Source organism: Mastigoproctus giganteus, chromosome 14, assembly GCF_048544385.1.
Source record: "Mastigoproctus giganteus isolate SK-2022 chromosome 14, ASM4854438v1, whole genome shotgun sequence".
In the NCBI taxonomy this organism is placed as follows: domain Eukaryota; kingdom Metazoa; phylum Arthropoda; class Arachnida; order Uropygi; family Thelyphonidae; genus Mastigoproctus; species Mastigoproctus giganteus.
This window is the reverse complement of record NC_143588.1, coordinates 57173546-57197981: the sequence shown is the minus strand read 5'-3', so window position 1 is coordinate 57197981 and position 24436 is coordinate 57173546. Positions and strand designations below refer to the sequence as shown.

The following is a 24436-nucleotide window of genomic DNA, read 5'->3' as shown; positions in this document are numbered from 1 at the left end:
TTACACTAATAGCCCAAAGTGAAAGAATTTTAGTTGTAGGAAAGTAAACAGTATACAGTGTTTTCTCTAGAAAATTTTGCCAGCCAGGTGGCATTGTGAAATAGCCAGGTGTTGAGAAGTGTAATACACAATATTATAAAATTTTCTGTTATTTATAAATGTGACTTAAGCAATCCAGAGCAAAAATTAATTGCATAATTTAACATTATATACTCCTGTTGCATTGACCTCGATTGCATAGTATGTTCAAATTAATATTGATCGAGACCAGTGAGCAGTATATGATTGAAGAATTTAAAGCTGGTGCTCAGGTTATCCGGGAATGCAATTTCCTGTCCACACACACACACACACACACACACACACATATATATATATATTCCAATTAATCCAAAATTAGAGAGAGATAAAAAGTAATCAAAATATATATTAAAAATAAGAAAAAAATAGTAGAAAAGCTAACATTAGTGGGAGCAGAAAAGCACATTTCATTTTATTAATTATTATTTTCAATTTATTTGGTCAGGTTATGTTGTTAGTCTACGTTTCCACCTTAGTGAGATTTCACATAATTTGGAAACGGGTGCCTTCGAGGGGGTGCTGCTAAATTTATTTTAATTGGCTTAATTTTCTAAATTATATTAGGAACGTTGCTTAAACACTACCCTCTTCTTTTTTATCCCCCCCCCCATATATTTTTCTGTTATTATTATTTTTGTTATTTTATCTGGTTGAGTTCTTTTTCACTCTACTGGTTTGCATGCTGCTGGCAAATATTCTATTTTAGCTAATATATATATATGTATATATATATATACACCATATTTTTATTTTATGGGCAAGATTATAGTAAGAGAATTATATTAAGCAATATACCTAGATAGATCTATGAAAATGTATAGGTAAAGTATGTTATATACGATATATACAAAAAAGGTAATATACAAAACTTATCGTTGTACACTTACAATTTGGGTGGGGTAGCACCCAAATCGTAAGTTTACAACGTCAACCACTCACATTTAAAGCAGTAAGCAACAGTAAGAGGTCCTCAGTTTATGTAATGAATAATTTTCAAAAAGGCAAAATCAATTTTCAATAAAGCTTATTTATATATTAGCTTGGACATGGTAAATATGCTTTATTTTTGCTTTAATTTTCAAACTCATATCCTCTGTTCTGTGTCGTGTCAACGATGATCAATGTGCACTATGCAATAAATTTTTTTTTATTAATTTCTGTTATAGTTTAGATAATTCAAAATTATATTCTTTGTTATATAATCTCAAAATTACATGTTATATTAACCAAAATTCTATTATTGGTTAATGCAACCTCAAAATTAATTTTGCTTTAGTGCATATTGATCATTACAGACACAGAAAATCTCTTATCATTGTTTGTTTCCTTTCAATTTGGGTGGTTGACCCCAGATGAAGTCACCCAGATTGTAAGTATGCAACGATGTTTGGTATATTATTCTTTTCTGTATATTATGATTTTGTATATTATCCTATATATATATATAAGTATGTAAGAATTGAAAAGTCTGATAAAGTTTGTGTAGATGAAGTGAAAAATATACAAAGTGCCAAGAACTAGAAGGGTGAGGATAGCAGAAAAAATAAATGATGTAGGTTTGTAAAAGGAGGAACAATATGAATATCCTATAAGTTATGATGAATTAAGAGAATTATAGGCTGAATTGCAAAGCCAATTAGAGGTGAGGGAACTGCCAAGTAAAATTATTAAACAAATAAAATAAAAGGTGGGATAGCTGTCATCAGATATGGGTGGCCAAATTTAGTTATACGTTGAATATAAGGACAGCAAAAATGCAAAAATCGATGCAAGCTGAAGTAAATATTAATACACGATCAGGTATTTCATCAGGGAATTACACCTGACCATGTATCAGGAACTGTTTCTATACTTGTTCATAAGCGGAAGAGAGGCAAAATAAAGCAAAAAGATTAAAATTAGCACATTCATGGTATGGACAAGGTAATCCCAATGCAGTATCAGTGATATAAAAAATTAAGGTAAAAATAAGGATAAAGCTAAAATAAAATATAAATAAGCATTTTCAGAGTAGGAAAAAAGGTTTTTGAATTTAATGTAGGTTTTAAGTAAACTTGAAAAAAGAAAAAAAATTTTTTTTAGAGTTGGAATTTTGTGGAAATTAGATGAATTAGAATTTAGAACGAGCATGCAGTATTAAATTGAGGATGGGGAAGATAAAATAATAATTTTAAACAAATGATAGCATGAGGATGGTTGAAATGTTTGTATCACCCTCGTATTGCCCTAATAGTTTACGAATGGGAAAAAGCTAGAAGTAGAAAGATAAAAAGTATAGAAAAAGATATCAAATTACTTCTAGCTTTTTCCTTGTTCGTAAAACTATTAGTGCAATACAAGGTTAATACGAATGTTCTAACTATACTCATTCTGTTGCTATTTTCATCTTTATTTAATTACTACTTTATCCCTTCCTCATCCTCAGTTTAATACCTTGCCCTATACCACATGCTTGTTATTTTATTTTATTAATTTAAATTTATTTATTTTTGATATTATTTTAAATTTATTTATTTTTGATATTATTTTAAAATTTATTTATTTTTGATATTAAAAAGTATTTAACATCAACAATAGAAACATAGTTCCTGATACATGGTCAGGTGTAGTCCCCAATGAAATACCTGACCATATATCAATATTCGACTTATGACTAAATTTGCCCACCCATATCTGATGAGCTATCCCACCTTTAATTTATTTGTTTAATCATTGGTATTAATCATTTTACTTTGCAGTTCCCTCACCTCTAATTGGCTTTGCAATTCAGCCTGTAATTCTCTTAATTCATCATAACTTATGGGATATTCACATTCTTTCTCCTTTTACAAACCTACATCGCTTCTTTTTTGTGCTATCCTTACCCTTCTAGTTCTTGGCACTTGGTATATTTTTCGCTTCCATATACACAGACTTTATCAGACTTCAATTTTTACATACTTAGCATTAGTAGAGGCATACGATGCAAGAAAGCAAGCTTATGCATCCTCAGCCAAAAAAAAAAAAAAAAAACCTTCCATTTCACCTCTCCATTCATTCCAAATGCCTGTCCAGCTCAGCCTTAAATTTATTTAGGCTATCAACTTTCACAACAAAAGATAGAAGTCTGTTCCACCTGCTGGCTCAAGGCAAATTTCCACACATCTATTCTACAACTGTCTTTCCTCAATTTGAATCTGTGCTCCCTCAGGTTCTTAATCTGACCAAGAGGAAGAATCCCATCAGCATTCAGCTTGCTCAAGCCATTCAAGGCCTTACACAGGGGTGCCTCCGTAGCCAGATGGGAAGGAGCAGCAGTGCGCAGCACATGCTTCTTGATTAGACCGGGGTTCGAGCCTGTCACCACCAAATACGGAGGATGCGGAAAGGTCAGGGAATGACCACTGCATATTCACGGAGCAATATAGCCTTAGTTGCTAATGCCCCTAAAAACCAAATAACAAACAAACAACAAGAAGCCTTATACACCTCAATCAGATCACCTCGCAGGTGCCTACTCTCCAGGCACTGCAATTTGCAGAACTTAAGTCTTTCTTGGCAAGAGCACCCCTTTGTTCCCCATACCAATCTTGTTGCCCTTCTTTGTACAGTACTTGTATTTATATAAACTTTTGCATCCTCTACTGCTGCTTTGTGCATTTTGGTGCATCTGTCATACCTTATTTATTTTTATCCATCAACTGAAACTTGATGGATAAAAATAAGCAAGGTTAGAGGACTACATGTTTAATACCCATGATTTTATATTACATTTAATTATTTTGACTGAATAAAGGGTAACTCCTTGTTTATTCCTCAAATATTAATAGAACGTAGGAAGAATTGAGCATTTGTATGCTCTCATTTATTTATTACATTTAATATATAGGTTGCATTTTCTTTTTTTAATAAATCTATTTAGGTATGTCTCTCAGTATATTTCTCTTGCTATAATCTTCCTCATAAAACAAAAATATGGTGTATATATATATATATCACATTATGGATGTAGTGTATCTATTGCCACCGCAATGGCACTAGCCCACAAATTCAGTGTATTAATGATTACTTACCATATTACTCATTTAATATATATAGTATGTACTAGTTAAATCTTTTAATAAAAGAAAGTTTTGCTAAATGAATAGGAAGCTCAAAATTCACTGAGAACAATAGTATAATTGCTCTGAAGACCTCACACATGCATTTAATGTGTGAGGTCTTCGAATTTAGGAATGTATATGTGCAAAAGCAAGGTTAGAGGACCAGTATACTGGCTATATATTACAGCCTAATATCTTTTTGTGATGGTGGAGTTGGTGAAGGTGGAGTTGGGTTTCTGGTCCATAAAGATTTTAAAAACAACATTTTGGAATTCCAAAGTACAACACCAAGGGTGTCAAGACTAATACTCAAGATTTCTAAGAGATACAAGCTAAAGGTTATAATGATATATGCACCAACATCGAGCCATGATGATAAAGAGGTTGAAGAAATGTACACCGAAATTGAGAGTCTTCTAGATGAGCAGAAAACCCACTACACTATTATTATGGGGGACTTCAATGCTAAGGTTGGAAAAAGACAAAACAGCACAGAAAGGGGAACTATAGGAAATTTTGGAATTGGTGAAAGAAATAAAAGAGGTGTGAAAGACTTGTGGAATTTGCAGAATCACAAGGACTGTCAGTAATGAACATTTTTTTCAAGAAAAGGGTGAGCAGAAAGTGGACATGGAAGAGTCCAAATGGATTAACAACTAATAAAATCGACTTCATCCTCACTAATAGAAGATATATTGTGAATGATGGTACCGTCCTGAATAAGGTAAATGTTGGAAGTGATCACAGAATGGTAAGATGTACACTTGATATAGATGTAAGAAAGGAAAGGAAAAAACTGACTCGAGTAAATAATACAAAGGTCTCTGAGATAACAGAAGAGGAGAAAAAGCAGTATGTACTGGAACTTAAGAACAAGTTTGAGCTTCTGTAGACTGCTCAGGACCAAGATATCGACGAGGAATATTACAATTTTCTGGAAGTGATAAAGCGCAAGAAACCTATAGGGAAAAAGAAATCCAAAGAAGAAAAAATTAGTCAAGAAACACTTGTCATGATGAATCGAAGACGACAAATGAAGAGCAAGAAAAACACTGACAGGGAGAAAATTGAGTGTACTGAGTTATGCAAAGCCATTAGAAGGAGACTCAGAGAGGACATAAGAAGATTTAACATAAGAAAAGTAGAACAAGCATTAGGGGAAAACAAAGTATTTAAATCAGCAGCCATGAGCAGTAATACAGAAAGACAAATGATACTGAAACTGAAGAATAGTGATGGTGTACTTATAAACAGCAGAGAAGGCATAATTCAAATAGCACAAGACTACTATAGAGAATTATACAAGGAGCGAGGGAATGATGCCAGCAGTGGGGAAGATGGATTGCAAAGTAGCAACACATACGACATACCCGATATTCTTCCTGATGAGATAGAACATGCATTGAAGAAAATGAAGAATCAGAGAGCCCCGGGGGAAGATGAAGTTACTGTAGAGTTGTTAAAATTGGGAGGAAGAGACATAACACAAAAACTGGCAAGGCTCTTCACAATGTGCATTAGAAACGGTGTGATGCCTAAGCAGTGGAATAATAATGCAATCATAGTTTTGCTGCATAAGAAAGGAGATAAATCAGAAATTGGAAATTATAGACCAATTAGCTTGTTATCCCACATCTACAAGTTGTTCACAAGGGTCATTACTAACAGATTAGAAAGAATACTTGATGAGAATCAACCGAAAGAGCAAGCTGGCTTTAGGACAGGATTCTCAACTATGGATCACCTTCACGTAATATCACAGCTAATGGAGAAAACACCATTATGTCTGGCATTTGTGGATTATGAAAAGGCATTTGACTCCATACAGCATAAGGCAATGTTTTGGGCACTGGAAAGACAAGGCATAGATACCCCATATATTATGATTTTGAAGAAAATATATGAGAGTGCTACCTCCTTTATTTGTTAAAATTGGGAAAGGAGTTCGACAAGGAGACACAATATCTCCGAAGCTGTTTAATGCTGCCCTTGAGGAAGCTTTCAGAAGATTAGACTGGTCGCAGAAAGGAGTCAGTGTGAACGGAGAGTACCTACACCATTTACGATTTGCAGATGACATTGTGGTCATAAGCCACGATCCCAAAGAATTAGAGGAAAATCTTAATCAGTTATGCACAGGTAGTAAGGATTTTGGACTAAAGGTGAATATGACTAAAACAAAAGTAATGATGAACAAGTATGCCATAGAAAGGGAAATAATGATTGAGGGAGCAGTAATTGAAAAGGTGGAGTCATATACTTATCTGGGACAAGGTATTAGCTGTAATAATGATAAATGGCTGGAAGTCAAGAGAAGAATAAATTTTGGATGGATAGCATTCAGGAAATATAGTCACATACTGAAGAGCAATATCCCAGTTTGTCTGAAACGTAAAATAATGAACAAATGTTAACTCCCCACCATGACTTATGGAAGTGAAACTTGGGCACTCACCAAAAGAATGGAAGAGAAGCTGAGAACTACACAGCGAAGAATGGAACGAATTATATTGGGAATCAGACTGTTAGATTAGAAGAGAAACACGTGGATTAGGCAGCAAACTCAAGTAAAGGATATTCTTATCAAAACTAAAGAACTAAAATGGTCTTGGGCAGGATACATAGCTCGAAGACATGATGACAGATGGACTAAGAAAATAACAGAATGGTACCCAAGAGGAGCTAGAAGAAAACCTGGAAGACAAAGGTGCAGATGGATAGATGAAATTCATGAGTTTGTGGGTAGGAAATGGATGGCCAGTGCTCAAAACAGAAGGAACTGGAAAGTTCCTGGAGAGGCCTTCATCCTGCAGTGTATTGAAAATGGCGAAGATGATGATGATCTTTTTGTGACATGAAATTATAATTAACAGAAAAGTTCTTGAAGCTAACAACTTCTTTCTTACTTTCTTAACTAGTGAAAATTCTGGGAAAGAAAGAAAGAAAAAATTATTGCTAACATTAAGAATTTTGATGTCACTTTTAGGTTGCAAGAAGGGTCAGAACACCAGGCTGTAATGTATGAGAGTGTAGTAGCCCTCTAAAATTTCAGTTTTCGTACATGTCCATTCCTAAATTTTCAAATTACAGTAGTCTCTTTACTACAAAGTTCAAGGGACCTAAATTTTCACATTTTGTAATAATGAGATTTGTAGTAATGAGGTCCCCCAAAAGTGTCAAAAGTTTACCTTTTTTTTTTTGGCACATGCTATATATCTAAGAATAATAATAAATAATAATAATATCAAAATAAATAAATTATAAATAAATTTAAATTAATAAAATTAAATAATAAAAACAAAAGCCTTGTCCAACAATACAGTAATAGGAATAACACACTTTTTAAATATTTTATTATTATTATTAGCCAAATGGTGCAAGGAAGCCTGAGGCTTTTGCTGCATCAGCCAAAATATTTCTTAATTACCCAGAGAGAGAGAGAGAGAGAGAAGTAGAAGGGAATCACCAAGAAAGAGAAGAATGATGATATCCAGCTCAGGACCCTGGGTGCCAAGCCCATACTCACCAGATGTGAGCCACTGGGGTCATTTTTTTTTTTTTTTTTTTTTGTAAGATAAACAAAAAGAAAAGCAATTAACAGAAATGAAAATATTCTACAGTATATATTTTAATATCACAGTAAAAAGAATTAATTTTAATATAAAAGGAGACATATAATCCATTAACTTTTTGATAAATTAAACTAAATTAAAGAAAGAATCCTTGGTTCTTTGCACAGTTTTTGTCCTATATGCATTTTGAACTATAGCACAGACATCATCCTATGCAATTGTTGTTTTTTTATCAACGTTACTGCAGGCCAGCACATTCTCTATTATGCTCAATGCATTTTGGACATCATTTTTAGATGGCAGTGTGTGTGTGTGTGCTTCTTCACTTTTGCTTGGTAGCAGCTCTTCTGGTGTCGCATTGCTGTGGTAGAAACTACATCATGTACCTTCACAAACCCTTCAAATTTGCCAACAAAATCCATATGCTCCTTCAAATTTCCCAATTCCTCAACTTTGCTATCACATTCGTCTGCTGGACCATGTTTTTCGATGATATTCTCTTCAAAGCCACTCTTTCTGAAGCAGTTGATTATTACACTTGATGCAATACTGTCCCAAGCAATAACAAGATTACAGATAGCATTCAAGACCTGTTTTTGATTAAAAACATGGTTAAAAAAACAGCTATCTGTTTTTTTAACCATGGGAGGTTAAAAAAACAGCCGTATATTTGTAAACTTAAGTGGCTCGGCAGAATGTACTGTACAACAATCTAGAATCATCAAAATGATCCTTTTTTCTGAAGCTATTCTTCTGTCCACTTTTGATAACCAAGACTGAAAAATATCGACTGTAAGCCAAGCACTTCTATTGGCCCCATAATCACAGGGGAGTTGGTTAACTTCTTTAAAACATCTTGGCCTGGAAAACTTACCAATCACAAGTGGGCATAGGTTTGTATTGCCATTTGAATTGCAGCATAACAGAACAGTGAGTCTTTGTTTACTTAATTTTCCACTATGACAAAATTCTCCTTGAACAGCAAATGTTTTGTTTGGCTGCAAATTATAAAATAAACCTGTCTTGTCAAGATTAAAAATATCCTTTGCCTCATATTTCACAAAACCAAGTTATTCCTGTCTTTAAATCTTTGGACCAGCCACTGCTGCATTTGAAGTTGCTAATTCCATGTTGCTGAGTTAGATCATTTGCCTTTTCTTGCAAAAATTGGTCCTAATATTGGCAAATTACACTGAAAGAACAGAATTCATAGGGTACCTGGTCAATGCGGCACTATCACCCCTCTTGCTAGCGGACAAACCCACTGCTTGGCAGGTCTATAGGTGTACCGCATCATTGCATTCATGTAGACGATAATTCAGTGTCAGTATGGATAAACATCAAGAGTTGACCGACTTTGAAAGAGGAATGATAGCGGGTGCCTGACACATGGGGAGGTGGTACAGAAATTGCACTATCCCCGTTCAACAGTATCAAGAGTGTATCGAGAATTTGCCATTTCCAGAATAACATGGCGCCTCCGTAGCCAGGTGGGAAGGAGCAGCAGTGCATAGCACACGCTTCTTGATTAGACCGGGGTTTGAACTCGTCACCACCAAATACAGAAGATGTGGAAAGGTCAGGGAATGACCACTGCATATCCCGGAGCAATATGGCCTTAGTTGCTAATGCTCCTAAAAACCAAAATAATAACAACAACATAACAACCAGAATAACATCTCATCATGGACAGCATTGTAGGCGGAGAAAGGTGGTGGATAAACATTGCCATTGACGTCTGTTTCACATTGTTTCCAGAGAGCGACAGTGGCAAAAATCACTGCAGACTTCAACAAGGAAGGTGCCAGAAATGTCTCAATCAAGACCATCAGGCGATCATTAGCCACAATAAGTTATGGGAGCCGCCGATCCACCAGAGTCCCATTGCTAACACCATGACACAGGACTCTGTGCCTCAACTGGGCGAAAGAACATCGGCACTGGACCTTGGATGATTGGAGACAGGTCTCCTTGTCCGATGAGACCCATTTCCAGTTATTTTTAGTGGACGGGAGGATGTGTATCTTGACAGAAACAGCACGAAGCTATGCAATCATCATATCAACAAATAATTGTTCAGGTAGGTGGATGGTCGGTAATGGTCTGGGGCATGTTCAACTGGCACACGTTGTGACCCCTGGTATGTCTAGACACATCTCTGAACGGTCCAGGTTACGTATCCATCCTTGCAGACCATCTGCATCCTGTCATGGTCCTCATGCACGCACAGGGCAATGAACTCTTCCAGAAGGACAATGTGCCTCCCCACAGCCATGGTGACTAGAACATAGTTCGAAGAGCATTCCACTGATTTTACTACTATGGAATGGCCTCTCTGTTCAATGGATATGAACCCTGTGGAGCATCTTTGGGATGCTGTGGAAAGATCCGTTCGAGCTTTGGATCCTCCACCCAGGAATGCAACAAAATTATGGATAGTGGTGCAGCAAGCATGGATGGAAATAACTGTGCAACACTTTCGTGAACTAGTGAACTCAATGCCTACTGTGTGACCGCCCTTATCCGGGTGAAAGGTGGGCCTACCCATGATTTCTGTCTACTCATTGTAGATGCGCAAATTTGTTGGTACCACTCAAAACATTTTATTTCAAGCTCCTCGTGTTTTGAACCAGGAATTTGTTTCCTTTTTTTTTATCACTGCTCTAGTGCAGTGCTCTCAAAAACTTGGGTGTGCAAGATTATCTGTGGGATGTGTGAGATTATCTGTAATAAATCAATATTTATTAATTATGAAAACTTTAGTTTCCCAGAACGTAATTGAATATAAAAATTATAAATAAATGTTTTTTTAATACTTCAATATGTGGCTTCAGAAAACTAAAGTTTTCATAATTAATAAATATTGATTTATTAAATAATAAATACAGCAATAATGAAAAATATTCAAGCACATTGTTCCCACTAAAAAGTCCTGTTGATTTGATTTATACCACTTTGTACTTTGAGTTCCCCAGGGTTCGGTGTTGGGTCCATTGTTGTTTTGTATATTTATCAATGATATTGAGAGGTGCCTCTGTAGCCGAGTGGGTAGGATCAGCAGTGCATAGCACACGCTTCTTGATGAGACCAGGGTTTGAGCCCATGACCACCAAGTACGGAGGATGCGGAAAGGTCAGGGAATGACCACCGCATATCCCCGGAGCAATATGGCCTTAGTTGCTAATGCTCCTAAAAACCAAAATAACAACAACAATGATATTGATGAAGTTTACAGATGATACAAAGGTTGGCAGGGTTATTAACGACAGTAAAGACAGTATGCTACTCCAACTGGATCTAGATAAGTTGTGTAAATGAGCTGAAAAGTGGCAACTGAAGTTTAACATTGACAAATGTAGAGTACTGCATATGGGTAGCAATAACCCAAGAGAAATATACCAACTGTGTGGTACTACACTCAGGCAAGTAGAAAGTGAAAAAGACATGGGGGTAATTGTGCAGTCAAATATGGAGGTTGCTGAGCAGTGCAGAGGGTCTGCCAGAGCAGGCCATCGAGTCTTGTCAATGATATATAGCAATTTTGCTAGCAGGGAGAGGCAGGTGATTATCCCATTATACAAGGCAATGGTCAGGCAACACCTAGAGTACTGTGTATAGGTCTGTAGGCCTCATTTTAGGAAGGATGTAGAGTTGCTAGAACGAATACAAAGAAGGCAACAAGATTGGTGAGGGGAACAAAGGGTGCCCTTACCAAGAAAAGCTTAAGTTCTGCAGATTGTAGCACCTGGAGAGTAGGCACCTGTGAGGTGATCTGATTGAGGTGTATAAGGTGTTGAATGGGTTGAGCAAGCTGAATGCTGATGGGATTCTTCCTCTTGCTCAGATTAAGAACCTGAGGGGGCACAGATTCAAATTGAGCAAAGACAGTTGTAGAATAGATGTGTGGAAATTTGTCTTTAGCCAGCGGGTAGTTGATATGGTGGAACAGACTTCCATCTTTTGTTGTAGAAGTTGATAACCTAAATAAATTTAAGGCTGAACTGGGTAGGCATTTGGAACCAATGGAGGGGTGAAATGGGAGGTTTTTTTTTTTTTTTTTTGGCTGATGCTGCATAAGCTTGCTTTCTTACATTGTATGCCTCTACTAATGCTAATTTCAGTTTCGTTTTGTTTTGTATTTTTGCATCGAATTATATTGTGATCATTTCAAATTATATGTGATTCTAGATATAATGCATACCATGTAAATTACTTATAAATAAAATAAATAGTATTACATTACATTTACTACAATTGTTATATTAATGACTTCATATCATTTTGTACTTGAACTTCAATTTAATATTGTTTTGAATTTTTTGATTTGTGATCTTTTAAAAATATATGTGATTTTAGATATAATGCCTTCCATGTAAATGATTTATAAATAAAGAAAATATATTAAACATATATATTTAATTTTTTATTCCGGGGTGCTCGCTAGTCCTTTTAAGTAAAATAAGGGTGTGCAACCAGAAAAGTTTGGAGACCACTGCTCTAGTGTCATGCATTTCAAGTTTATTTTTATTTATTTTTTTTTTTTCAGTTTTTTAGTATTGTAGATAAAGTAGGTAAAGGGATGTTGCATTCCTTTGCGATGTCTGTTTTTCTAAATTCAATCCTATCAGCCTCTTGTATAATTTCCCGAGTTTAATTTCCAGGCTTAATTCCATCAGTTTATGTTTTGTAACCACAACTCTACTAGATGAGATTTAATATAAACAAACTTTAAATTAATTTAAAGACATCAGCTCAGATAAAATGGCACAAAAAATAGATTACTGTATACTGTAGCAAAAGAATCGTTGAACTGGTGTAACAATTACAACGGACCTTAATCCCAGGCAGTGTATGTAAACAATTTAGAAAAACTGTTTTTATTCTTTTATTAATTTAACATCTTCATCCTTTACAAAGAATGCACTTATATTGTAGAGTGTACTTATGTTGTAGCTACCATAAACTGGTCTTGTTTACACAAAAGTAATTTCTAACAAGTCAGTGCCATCCATCGGGGAGCAGGGAACTGGGTGGCCAGAGGCAATAATCGAACAGTGTGCCAAGATTTGTATTAAATGTACAAAATAACAATGTTTATTTTTCTCAGGGTTATTTTGTTATTTGTTTTTTTTTTTTTTTTTTTAAGGAGCATTAGCAACTAAGGCCATATTGCTCCGGAATATGCGGTGGTCATTCCCTGACCTTTCCGCATCCTCCGTATTTGGTGGTGACGGGCTCGAACCCCGGTCTAATGAAGAAGCGTGTGCTACGCATTGCTGCTCCTTCCCACCTGGCTACGGAGGCCAGGTGGGAAGGAGCTTTCTTTCTACTCAGAAGAAGAACACTTTTCACCACATGATGAAAAATGTTCTTTTTGCATTTTCTCAATTAGTGAGAAAAAGGGAGGCGCCTTTCTCAGGGTGAAAACCAACTTTGTAATACAAATTAACCGAATTTTGTAATAAATGAATACCTTTACATAGAAAAGCCTATCCTTTCACAGGGGAAATGGTATGTGCTTCATATAAATGAATACTTTGTATAAACTGAGTTTATATTAACAAGATTTTACTGTAATTGCCTATCTGTAAGTTCTTCAGAGCAGCTATTTTATTATTTTTCTCACTAATTGAGAAAATGCAAAAAGAACATTTTTCATCATGTGGTGAAAAGTGTTCTTCTTCTGAGTAGAAAACTCAGAAATTTTATTTCTGGCTTTTCTACTCACATGATGAAAGCTTTTGTTTATACAATTTTCACATATATGTTCTAATGTTCAGTGCATATATCAGAGATTAAATTATCTCCTTATGGTCTCTGATGAAGCAGCAAAAAAGGAGAATATGTTTAAGCATGGAAAAATAGAGAAAAAGACAAAAGGAGAGGACAAAAGTTTTTAATTTTCCTAGAACTGCAGTGTGATTGTTTTGGCAAGAACAAACTAACAAATTGTTACTGTTAGTCCGTTCTTTTCATGTTTTTTGTGCAGTGTATTAGTAAGGTTGCACTCACCTAAGAAGCAGAGGAGAATGCATCATTTGGCAAAATCTATAATTTATAGATGCTGTTATTAACAATAAATAGATCCTAAAACTCTACACAGTTTTTAAAATCTGTTGTTAATTGTTTTACACAGGTGTAAAGTTTTCAGTTCAAGTAATTCAAGTTTTTAGATTAAAGATAATCCGTATAACACGTTCAAATATTATATTAGTTCACAAAGACAGTTCAAAGTGTGAAGTGAGTAATTGCAGATCTGTAAGTTTTACTTTTGTGTCAGGATAAAGAAGGTAAAGTCAGGATAAAAAAAAATATATATTTCACTCTGTTAAAATTCAAGGTGATTCTTGTAGATTTGATGTTGCTGAATTCAAATATAGCAACCATATTGTAACAACCACCAATTTTAAGGGAGAAGGAATTAAAAATCAAAAACTAAGTTTCTAGTAAAAAGATTTTATATATTTTAAGAAAATGTTATCATATAGTACTGAATACTGAACAGTGGGTCCGTTAACCTTATTGTATTTACAAAAATGTTTATCTGATAACAAAATGTTTTGTTTCAGATTATTTTTTCCTTTTTTGCTTTTTATAATTGTCCATTGGTGTCTCCCATACGAGATGCCAACAGTAGTCTGCTAACATATTTGGACTCCATTTTCCTTGGTATCTTTTTTCCATCTGAGAAATATCTTGGTCAAACCTTTCACCCTGTTCATCGGAGACTGCTCCCAAGTTTTCAGCAAAAAACTCTAAATGGGAATGTAGGAAATGAAGCTATAATGACATGGTGCACCCCAACTCTCTGTATGCTAAAATTAGCTCATCCACAATTTCACTGTAATTTTGTGATTTCCCACTGCCTAAAAAGTTCCGGCAGACATTTTCAGCCTTCTAGTCTCTTTCTGTAGCATTTAATATTTTAGTGAATTCCTCATCTTGGAATAGCAGTTTGATTTGAGGACCTACAAAAATTCCCTCTTTTATCTCAGCCTCACTGATTTGAGGAAACTTTTTCCTCAAACAGGAAAATTCTTCTCCTTTTTTGTTCATTGCTTTCACAAATATTTTTATCAAACCTAGCTTGATGTGAAATGGAGGTAAATAGATTTTTGACTTATCCACCAAAGGAGGATGTGCTACATTTTTCTGGCCTGGTGTAGTTTCTGAACGGTCTGGCCAATTTTTTTTTTTTTTTTTTTTTTACCCTGTAGTGGCAATCTTTCATTCGGCTGTGGACATTCACATAAAAAGCAACAGTTTAGAATATCCACCTTTCAGCCCCATCAGCAAAGCTACTACTTTTAGTTTGGCACAGATATTCCATTTGTATTATTGATAGCATATTTTTTGCAAAAGAACTGTTGGTTCTTGTACATTTCATTCGTGTGAACTGCATGGGCCAATGGTATAGATGAATACTTTTTTCCATTATGGAGTAAAACTGCTTTCAAACTGACCTTGGAAGAATCAATGAAAAGCCTCCACTGCTCAGGAACGTGCTCCAAATGTAAATCATTAATTCCTAGACATTGTTACAGTGAACCGAAGCACCATTTGTGTAGTAATAAGTTATGTTAGATTGCCTCTTCCTATAAAAAGACACCTTGACACCATTTCAAGATTTCACTGGTGAAGCCATGATTCTATTAATTGAGCCACAGTTTGAAGAGGTCCAAATCTCTGACCAAATTGTTCAATTCTGCCTGGGTGATTAGATGCAGCTTTGCAGTATCAAGAGTAAAAAGTTTGGATCTGTACTCGTTCTGGGTTCTGCATCTTCTGGAGACTCTTTTTCCGATTCTGAATCAGCCAAGTGCTTAAGTTCCTGGTAGCTTTGGCACTGGCATTGTTGGGATAATCTACTTTATGCTTGGATTTCCCTGAAAAATCATAAATATTGGTCATTCAAGAATAAGAATTGTTTATGTGGTCGCGGGATTCCCACCATATCACCAGAACAGCAAAAGTCATCGATAAATGACTACTTCTAAGCCAGCCCGTTAATGTCCCTGAACAAGAACTACCGAAATCTTTGGAGCCCTTGCTTTATCTTGATCTCTGACCTTACATCCAAAATAAGCATTCATAGGCTTTTCTCATAAGTTGTGACAGTGACTTCCACTGCAGTTTTAATACCACTTCTCTGCAAATGTAGCAAAAGTTGTCAGGCTTATTTTGGCAAGAATGCAACATATTTCATGTATGGTTGAGGTATGTGCACATATAAGAACACAATTAAGAAATTGTCAATTTTTATTTCTAATTTAAACACAGTTCACAATTTACACTAATGCACTCAACACTTGTTTACAAACACTTGTTCACTTTGTTCACCACCCGCTTTCTGGAACACATGCACTTTTTTTAAAATATGAAAATGCTTGCTTGGTGAGGAACCCACTATAGTATATACTGGTAGAGCAGTTTCTAGAAGGCTCGCAATGTTTCTAGAGAACTCTGGCAGAAGTTCTAGAACCGTCCATAAAACATCCCAACCTTTCTTAAACACATAACAATAGTCTGGAACATTCCGGAATATTCTCAGATGTTCTCGAAAGCTCTTGAATGCTCTAGAAATCTTCTGAATGTTCTATAAAAAATTTAAAAAAAGTAAATAGATAAAATAAATGAAAAATGATCAAACCAACTGCAGGTCTTGGTTTTCAGTATTAACCTACAATATTTGAAAACTGAGGATGAGAACTTTTTAAGCACATCTGAGTTTTTGAACATATGTCCTTTGAGAATCTGTTGAAATTATTTCAGGGAGGAAATTGATGCTCACCAGTATAATTTGTAAGGAATGGAGCCATTGTGTAAGTGAACATTGTATCAGGAAAACTGATGCATAAAGAGATGGTTAAGCAATAGAAGGTGAGTGGTTATAAATGGCCTTGCTCTTTATGGAAAGTGGAGTCTTACATGGTTCAGTATTGTGCTCCTTACAATTTTGAATATTTCAATATTGATGTAAGTATTTGAGGTTTAATATCTAAGTTTACTCACAGTGCAAAGGTGACAGGGATAGTTAATGACATTAATTAGGTATGCTGTGTCAAAAAATATCTAGATAAACTAGGCAGTGGACTTAAAAAATGCAGTTGGTAAAATTTACAAGTTTTTTACTGATTGCATAAGAAATTTCATTCAGGCTTGGAGACAAACTTTTTTTTTTCATTTTTATTATTGTTATTTTTTTTTCTAAAGATTTTATAAATAGGTTATTTTTATATAAAAATACATAAAACTGAAATATGAAAGGTTGCTTCTTCCAGGCAAGAATAGATGGCTACAAGCTGAATTTCTTATACGCTTAGACTGGATTCAAACTTGCACTCTCTGACTCCTTGGAAAGTAGTTTTGGTGGTTGTTCCTCTTGTTAACATCCAGTAGTAGCCAGCCATGATATATTAACATTCTGTCCTGCTTGGTACCTTTTTTCTTTTGTTTTATATCCTGCTTGGTACTGTTTTTCCATTTGTTTTATATCCTAATGGAATCTTTTCCCCTGCCCTGCAAGAAGTAGTGATGGGTATAATCGACAGGTCATAATTGATTATTTCAGTTATAGTATATCATTAAGTTATTTCAGTTATACTCACATAATTCAAATGATTCATTTGATTATGAAAAAATAATTTGATTACTTTTATTATACATGTATCATTTGATTGATTCATTTGATTATGAAATGGACTTGTATCATTTGATTGATTCATTTGATTATGATTATGAAATTATTCAATTATGGAAAATCGTTTGATTATGTCATTCAAATGGTTAGTAGTTAGTAACTGCTAATTATATGATTATTGAAATCTTTCGATTACTAATCATTTGATTATGCCCATCACTAGCAAGAAATATACCTTAACACTCATAGTGCAGCCTAGTTTTCAGAACTAGGTTGCACTATATCAGTGTGTCACTCATGATCTTCTAATTGTATACTGCATTTTCCAGTCCAGGATCTCTTTTAGTTTGGTTCATGGATTCTTCAGATACAGCGTCTAGCATCAGCTTGAGGATTTGAGGTCCAACAAAAATTTCTGCTTCAATTTTTTTTTTTGGCTATGTAACTGCACTGCATACAAACCTAGCTTTTTATGCAGTGCAGGAAACAGTACTTTGTTTTGATCTACTATTAGCACAGCTTTAATGTTCTTTGGACCTGGTGTCAGGGACACTGTTGGTGGTCAATTTACAGAACTAAAACCTTTCTTGGTAAGACAGCCCTTTCATTCCCTTCACCAATCCCATTATCCTCCTCTTCATCCATTCCAACAAATATACATCCTTCCTAAAATAAGGCCTCCAGACCTGTATGCAGAACTCAAGCTGCAGCCTAACCATTGCCTTGTAAAGTGGGATAATTACCTTCTTATGTCTACTAGCAAAGTTCCTGTGTATCATTGACAAAACCCCATGAGCTGGCCTAGCCTGTCTGCATTTCTCAGAGAACTTCATATCTGACTGCACAATTATCCGGAAGTCTTTTTAATTTTCCACTATCCTGAGTGTAGTACCACACGATTGCTATATTAATTTGGGATTACTGCTACTCATATGCAGTACCTTGCATTTATCAATGTTAAATTTCAACTGTCATTTTTCAGCCTATTGGCCCTAATTTTTCTAGGTCTTGTTGCAGTAGCTTACCTTGGTTACAGTCCTTAACATTCTGCCAACCTTTGCATCATCTGCAAACTTAAACATTAAGCCTGATATACCTTCATCTATATCATTAATAAATATAGAAAACAACAATGGACACAGTGCTGAACCCTGGGTTACTCCACTAATAACATTAGTCCATGAAAAGCAGTGTCCATTAATAACCACTCTCTGTCTTCTCCCACTCAACTATCCCTTTATCCATAGCAGTGACTTGCCCTTAATGCCACACTGCTCCATGCTATGACTGTAGTATAAGTATGTTATAGATCAAATTAGTACTGTGAATTTGGTGAACAGCTATACAGACTCACAATTCCTGCAAAGTCTTTCAAGTCTTAGTAAATCAACATGTTTTTTGTCGTATAATCCCTCATGTGAAATACCACCACTTTGCTTATTGGAGGCTTGAAGTGGTGAAACTCATGTTTAGTCTCTAGAGCAAAGTTTCCAGTATCCCCCCCCCCATACTTCAACCCATGCACGGTACTAAGTACTATAGGTTTTGATACCTTTCGTGTTTGGGGTTTTCATAAAAAAAAAAAAAATGTTGCATCTGGGCAAAACTGTGATCTACCCCAGATTTTTGCAAAATTTCCAGGACATTATGCTTTCTCAGAGGCTCAGTCTCATCTAATCATATGCCATGTTGTGACTTCTTTGTGCATTCCATATGGCACACAGAAATGCACAGTGGCTAGAGAAAGTTTGATATACATGACACGGTAAATAGAAGCAATTAGACTGATTCATGGGTGAGTCACTAGAGAGAATTCCTCTTCCTAAGTAATGTCATCTTGAGTCATGCCATGGTTGCCTTTTCGAGTGAAATCATATTTACTGCTACTTAAAATTAAATTGAAATTTCAAAAATATCACAAAATTTTAACAAAACACTGATTATAATAGGATGAAGTACTTTTAAAATTATCCCACAGGACAATTTTAAATATGGAACTCTGCATCAGTTAATGCCAATGATTTTGCACTTTTGATGGTTGTGTTTCCTAGTGCTGATTATTGTAGCATTTGAGCTTCTGATATAATTCAGCAGGAACAAACTCTAAAATAAACTACAATACTATTTATTGTAAAGAATAACCCTGTTTATAATAAGTTACATATGCTCTTTATAATTTACAAAAACTGACAAGCAAATGCTTACTTGACATCAGGCACAGGTAAGTATTCCTGCATCAGTCTTTGGACACTGTCGAAAACCTGACACAAGAACTTTAATATTGCTTTTGAACTAGTTATCCAGATTGAAAAATAAACCTCCTATGTGATCAAAACAATTAAATCTATGAAATACACCACAAAATTATAACAACAAGAAATGTGGCAGTTACTTCTTAGTGCATATGCAATGTTTCTTAAATTTATTTTATACTAATTTCAGAACCAATCTTTTTTTTTTTTTTTTTAAATCATTGTTCGGATATTAATGTGATGTTGGTTAAACGAATAATACAAAATCAAATTGTTAAATATAGTTCTGCATTTACAGTCACTGTATAATGTAAAATAATTATGTATGCAAAATAAGAGGTTTAATAAAGGCACTTTCACGTGAAGTTTTTTAATTATTTATTGCTATGCTAAGGACATCCAGTACAATTATAACCTCAATAACTAAATAAAATTATTTGTTTTGGATTTCAATATTAAGATCTCTCCTTGGGCTTGGATTTTTGGATTTGCGAGGAGTTCTATAACGTGACCATGGGAGATGAAACTGTACCACTGGAAAAACCAGATTGTATCATACTGAGGAACTCTACCTGGGGGTAGAATTCCTCAATATGATATAATTTGTACTATGCAAATGTGCATTTAGATAGTCCAATAGATATAGAATATGACAATAAAAGTTTGATGACCAGAAAAACATCACAGACAAGCAATTGAGAAAATTTGTTCTAACCTTTCTTGGTATAACCACATTCACAAGTTGGTTTCCATTGCATTGAAAAAACTAGGCTTTTTCTTTTGTTCTTGGCACCACTTTTATTCTAAACAGCTGTCTAGTTACAAATCATGAATCCACCCTTCCAATGAGTTTTGTTCTTACATCTGGAGGTATCACCCTCAGAACTTCCCAAAAATACTTCAGCTCAATCCAAAAGGGAGCAGTTAGTGTAATTAACATTTTGTGCTCTCTCCTTTCTTTCTGAAAAATGCACACTATCATTCAGTGTTCATTTAACTCCCGGATTATTCTCATGGGCACTGTTCTTCTGAATTCACATTTGTAATTCTGCCTTTTCCTTCCAAACACCTAATCAGCGTCATTTTACAAATTAACCCCCAAAGAAGGCATAGCTTTTCGTTATTGTTATGTACTTTCTTAAAAATTGTAATCTGTAGAAATTTGAATCTCTTTTCAACAAACGTGGCACTAGAGTTCTCAAGGTTTCAGTAATCTTTCATGTTTGAAGTTACCATAAAAAAGAGTAATAAATTATATATAAATAACTTACTCTGTGTTAATTTTAGAATGAATATCCTGGACAGTGTTATGTTTTTATGTTATAAATGTTGGTCCTTGAGGTTGTCACAGACATTCTCTCAGATATGCCAGACAAGCTGTACTTGCTACCTGGGAGTCTAAAACGCTGATGGAACTGATATTCGGGTGACACTCAAGTCAAGTGGACCCAATTTCAGCGATGTCCGGATGGTCTGTGACAGCCAAATCCTCTGCTTGCACCTTCACGATGGTGGGACTGTTAGTAATCCTGGGTATAACCTCCATGCACAAGTACATGGTGGGTGACCACCCAGGTGTGAACCAACGTAAGCAGGGGTCGAGGTGTGGCGCCCACACCACATGGAGGAACGCCTCACCTCTATGTTACCAGGCAGTACTAGGTGGTAGATGACTCTCATCAACCGGTGAAATACCACCACTTTGCTTATTGGAGGCTTGAAGTGGTGGAACCCATGTTTAGTCTCTAGAGGTAAGTTCCGGTCAACCCTTCCCTATCTCTTCCATCATGCAGTATGATTGATGACTTTTGAGGTTATGATGGACGTCGTGGCGAGATCCAATATTCCTTACATTTCGAGGGTACAGCTCTAAAATGGCGTTCGCAGGCCGGCCGCTAGTTAGTACACCGGACCGAACCTATTGGTAACTCTCTAGGAGGCTTCCGGATCAGCTAGTGTATAATCTTGCTACCTCTACTCTGCCAGTTAGTGACTGGAGGGAGTCCGAGTATTGTGTATGCGGGGAGCATTGTCGAGGTCACGTTATGTCAAGGATCTGGGTATATTCTTACCACATGTATGCCATATCCAAAAATTTCATTACTTCATACAGCATGCCCCACCCACTTTTTCTTACTATTGAATACACCATGAATTGTCAAACTAATAGAGCAAGCTTATCTGCGAAAAGATCTAAACCTCCCAAGGACTTCCTAATTCATTTCACAAATATACGTGGTCTCAATTCTAATTTCAACGATGTCCATTTCCACTTGCAGTCTGCCAAACCCCATGTACTTTTTCTGACAGAATCTGTTATCGGTTGATTCAACTACTGCTCATCTCAAATGCCCAAATTATTCACTGTATGATTCCTTTCGCCTCAAAGGTGGTACTTGTGCATATGTCCGTTCTGATATTCCCTGTCAGAGACTTGGCAATTTGGAATCTCCTCTCTTTGATCTTCTCTGGCTTAAAATCTCTCTACCTCATTGTGTCAGATTCATCTGTTGTCTCTACTGTTCTCCCAACTCCACTAATCACTTGGAGCTCTTTGACTTCCTCTCTTTGCAACTTGACTTTCTCCAGTCCAACTTTCCTAACAGTGAGGTAATTTTCCTTAGTGATTTTAATGTTCACAACTCCAGCTGGCTCACGTTTTCTAGTCACACCGACCCAGCAGGTCGAAATGCTGAGGCTTTTGCAATTACTAATGACCTAGCACAGATTGTTCATTTACCTACAAGAATACCAGACAATCCTAATCATACAGCCAATACGCTTGATCTTTTTCTCACAAACAACCCTTCTAAGTAAACGGTCGAAGTGAGAGGTCCTTTAGGCACTTCAGATCACAACTTGGTGATTGTCTCTTCTCCAATGGAACCTTTATCTCATGGCTATTCCGAACCTCGTGTTGTTTGGCATTACAAGATTGCAAAATGGGATGACCTGCGAGACTTCTTTTCTTCTTTTCCTTGGTCGGATTACTGTTTCAAAACTTCTGATGTCAACGTTTGCTCAGATCGTATCAGTGAAATTATTCTTGCAGGAATGGAATCCTTTATCCCACACTCCACTTTAAAGTCTCGTCCTTTATCTAAACCTTGGTTTTCCAATAAATGTGCTAAGGCTGTCCAAGAGAAGAATGTTGCATATCGTAATTGGCTTGTTTCTAATTCTTCAGTTTCATTTTCTGCCTACACCAAAGCTCGCAACAATTGTAAAGCAGTTATTAATCAGTCCAAACTAGAGTTTGTACAGGCTAAGAGTAGAAAACTTGCTTCTTGCCCTAATGGTAGCCGAGCATTCTGGTCTCTTGCCAAAGCTATTGGCCGCAACTTTTGCCCATCTCTGCTCCTACCTCTGTCCAAACCAGATGGTTCTGTTGTCATTTCAGCCGAGGATAAAGCTTACCTGCTAGCATCCCATTTTTTTTCCTTCCAGCTCATGTATTAATGATCTTGGTGCCGACCGGGCTAGCTGGGTAGGTAAAGTGCCTGCCTAGCAACCCAAAGGTCGCGGGTTCGATTCCCGCCTAGGGCTGGATATCACGATGGTGCTGAACCAACCGGTTGGTTGGATATCCCGGCCACGATACACGAAGGAAGCAAGAAAAAACTGGTTCCTTCGTGTATTGATCACATCATACGAAATAAATAAATAAATGATCTTGGTAAAAACACCTCCCACCATTCCCAATATGCTCCATTCAATGCCTCCTGTGGTCTTCCGTCAAAAGGATATCAGAAGGATTTTGACGAATCTTGATGCTAAAAAAGCTCTACGTCCTGATGGTATTTCTCCACTTGTTCTCAAAACCTGTGCTCCTGAACTTACTCCTATTCTTTGCCGCCTTTTTTCACTTTCTTATTCCAAAGGTGTTTTTCCTTCTGCTGGGAAATTTGCTCATATCCAGCCAGTTCCTAAAAAGGGTGACAAATCCCTCCCATCCAATTATCGTCCCATTGCAATTACTTCTACTCTTTCTAAAGTAATGGAGAAATCAATTAACCGCCAACTCTTAAACTACCTAGAAACCTTCCGTCTGATCAACGATTGCCAGTATGGATTCCGTCAGTGTCGATCCACTGGTGATATTCTGGCTTACGTTACCCATTTATGGTCTAATTCAATGGAAAGGTTCGGTGAAACACAAGTAGTTGTTCTTGACATCTCAAAGGCTTTTGATCGTGTTTGGCATAAAGGTCTTCTAAACATGCTTCCATCTTATGGTTTGCCAACTCTTTTTAGTAATTGGTTATCCAGTTTTCCTCTCTGATCGTTCACTGAGGGTGATGGTAGATGGGTCTCTGTCTTCTATCTTCTCCACTAATGCCGGTGTCCCCCAAGGTTCAGTTCTTTCCCCCCCTCTTTTCCTCTTGTATATCAATGACCTGTTTCCATTGACTGTAAATCCTATCCAGAGTTTTGCCGATGATAGCAGATTGCATTCAACTTTCCATTTTGAGAAACCTTGTCCTGCTCAATCAGCTTCAACTTCTCGAAAATCTGCTACCAATTCCTTAAATTCCGATTTTCAGGTAATTCTCCAGTGGGGAAAAGACAATTTAGTTGCTTTCAATCCTTCTAAAACTGAGTCTTGTCTTTTATCTCAGAAAAGGATTCTTCTGCTCCTATGCTTATCTTTAGTGACACTCCGATTTCTAGGCAAAATGATATATCTCTTTTGGGGGTTACCCTGACTTCTAATCTCTCTTGGCACAAGCACATTACAAATATTGCTTCCTCTGCATCTAAAAAACTTGGTTTTCTCTTTCGCTCTCGGCATTACTTTTCTTCCAAACA

General features: G+C 36.1%; 1 protein-coding gene across 2 annotated transcripts in view; it reads left to right on the top strand.

The window, feature by feature from the left end:
* row (zinc finger domain-containing protein relative of woc) overlaps positions 1 to 24436 on the top strand; it is a 287029-nt gene that overhangs the window by 25794 nt on the left and 236799 nt on the right. The gene's annotated exons all lie outside the window — the stretch shown is intronic.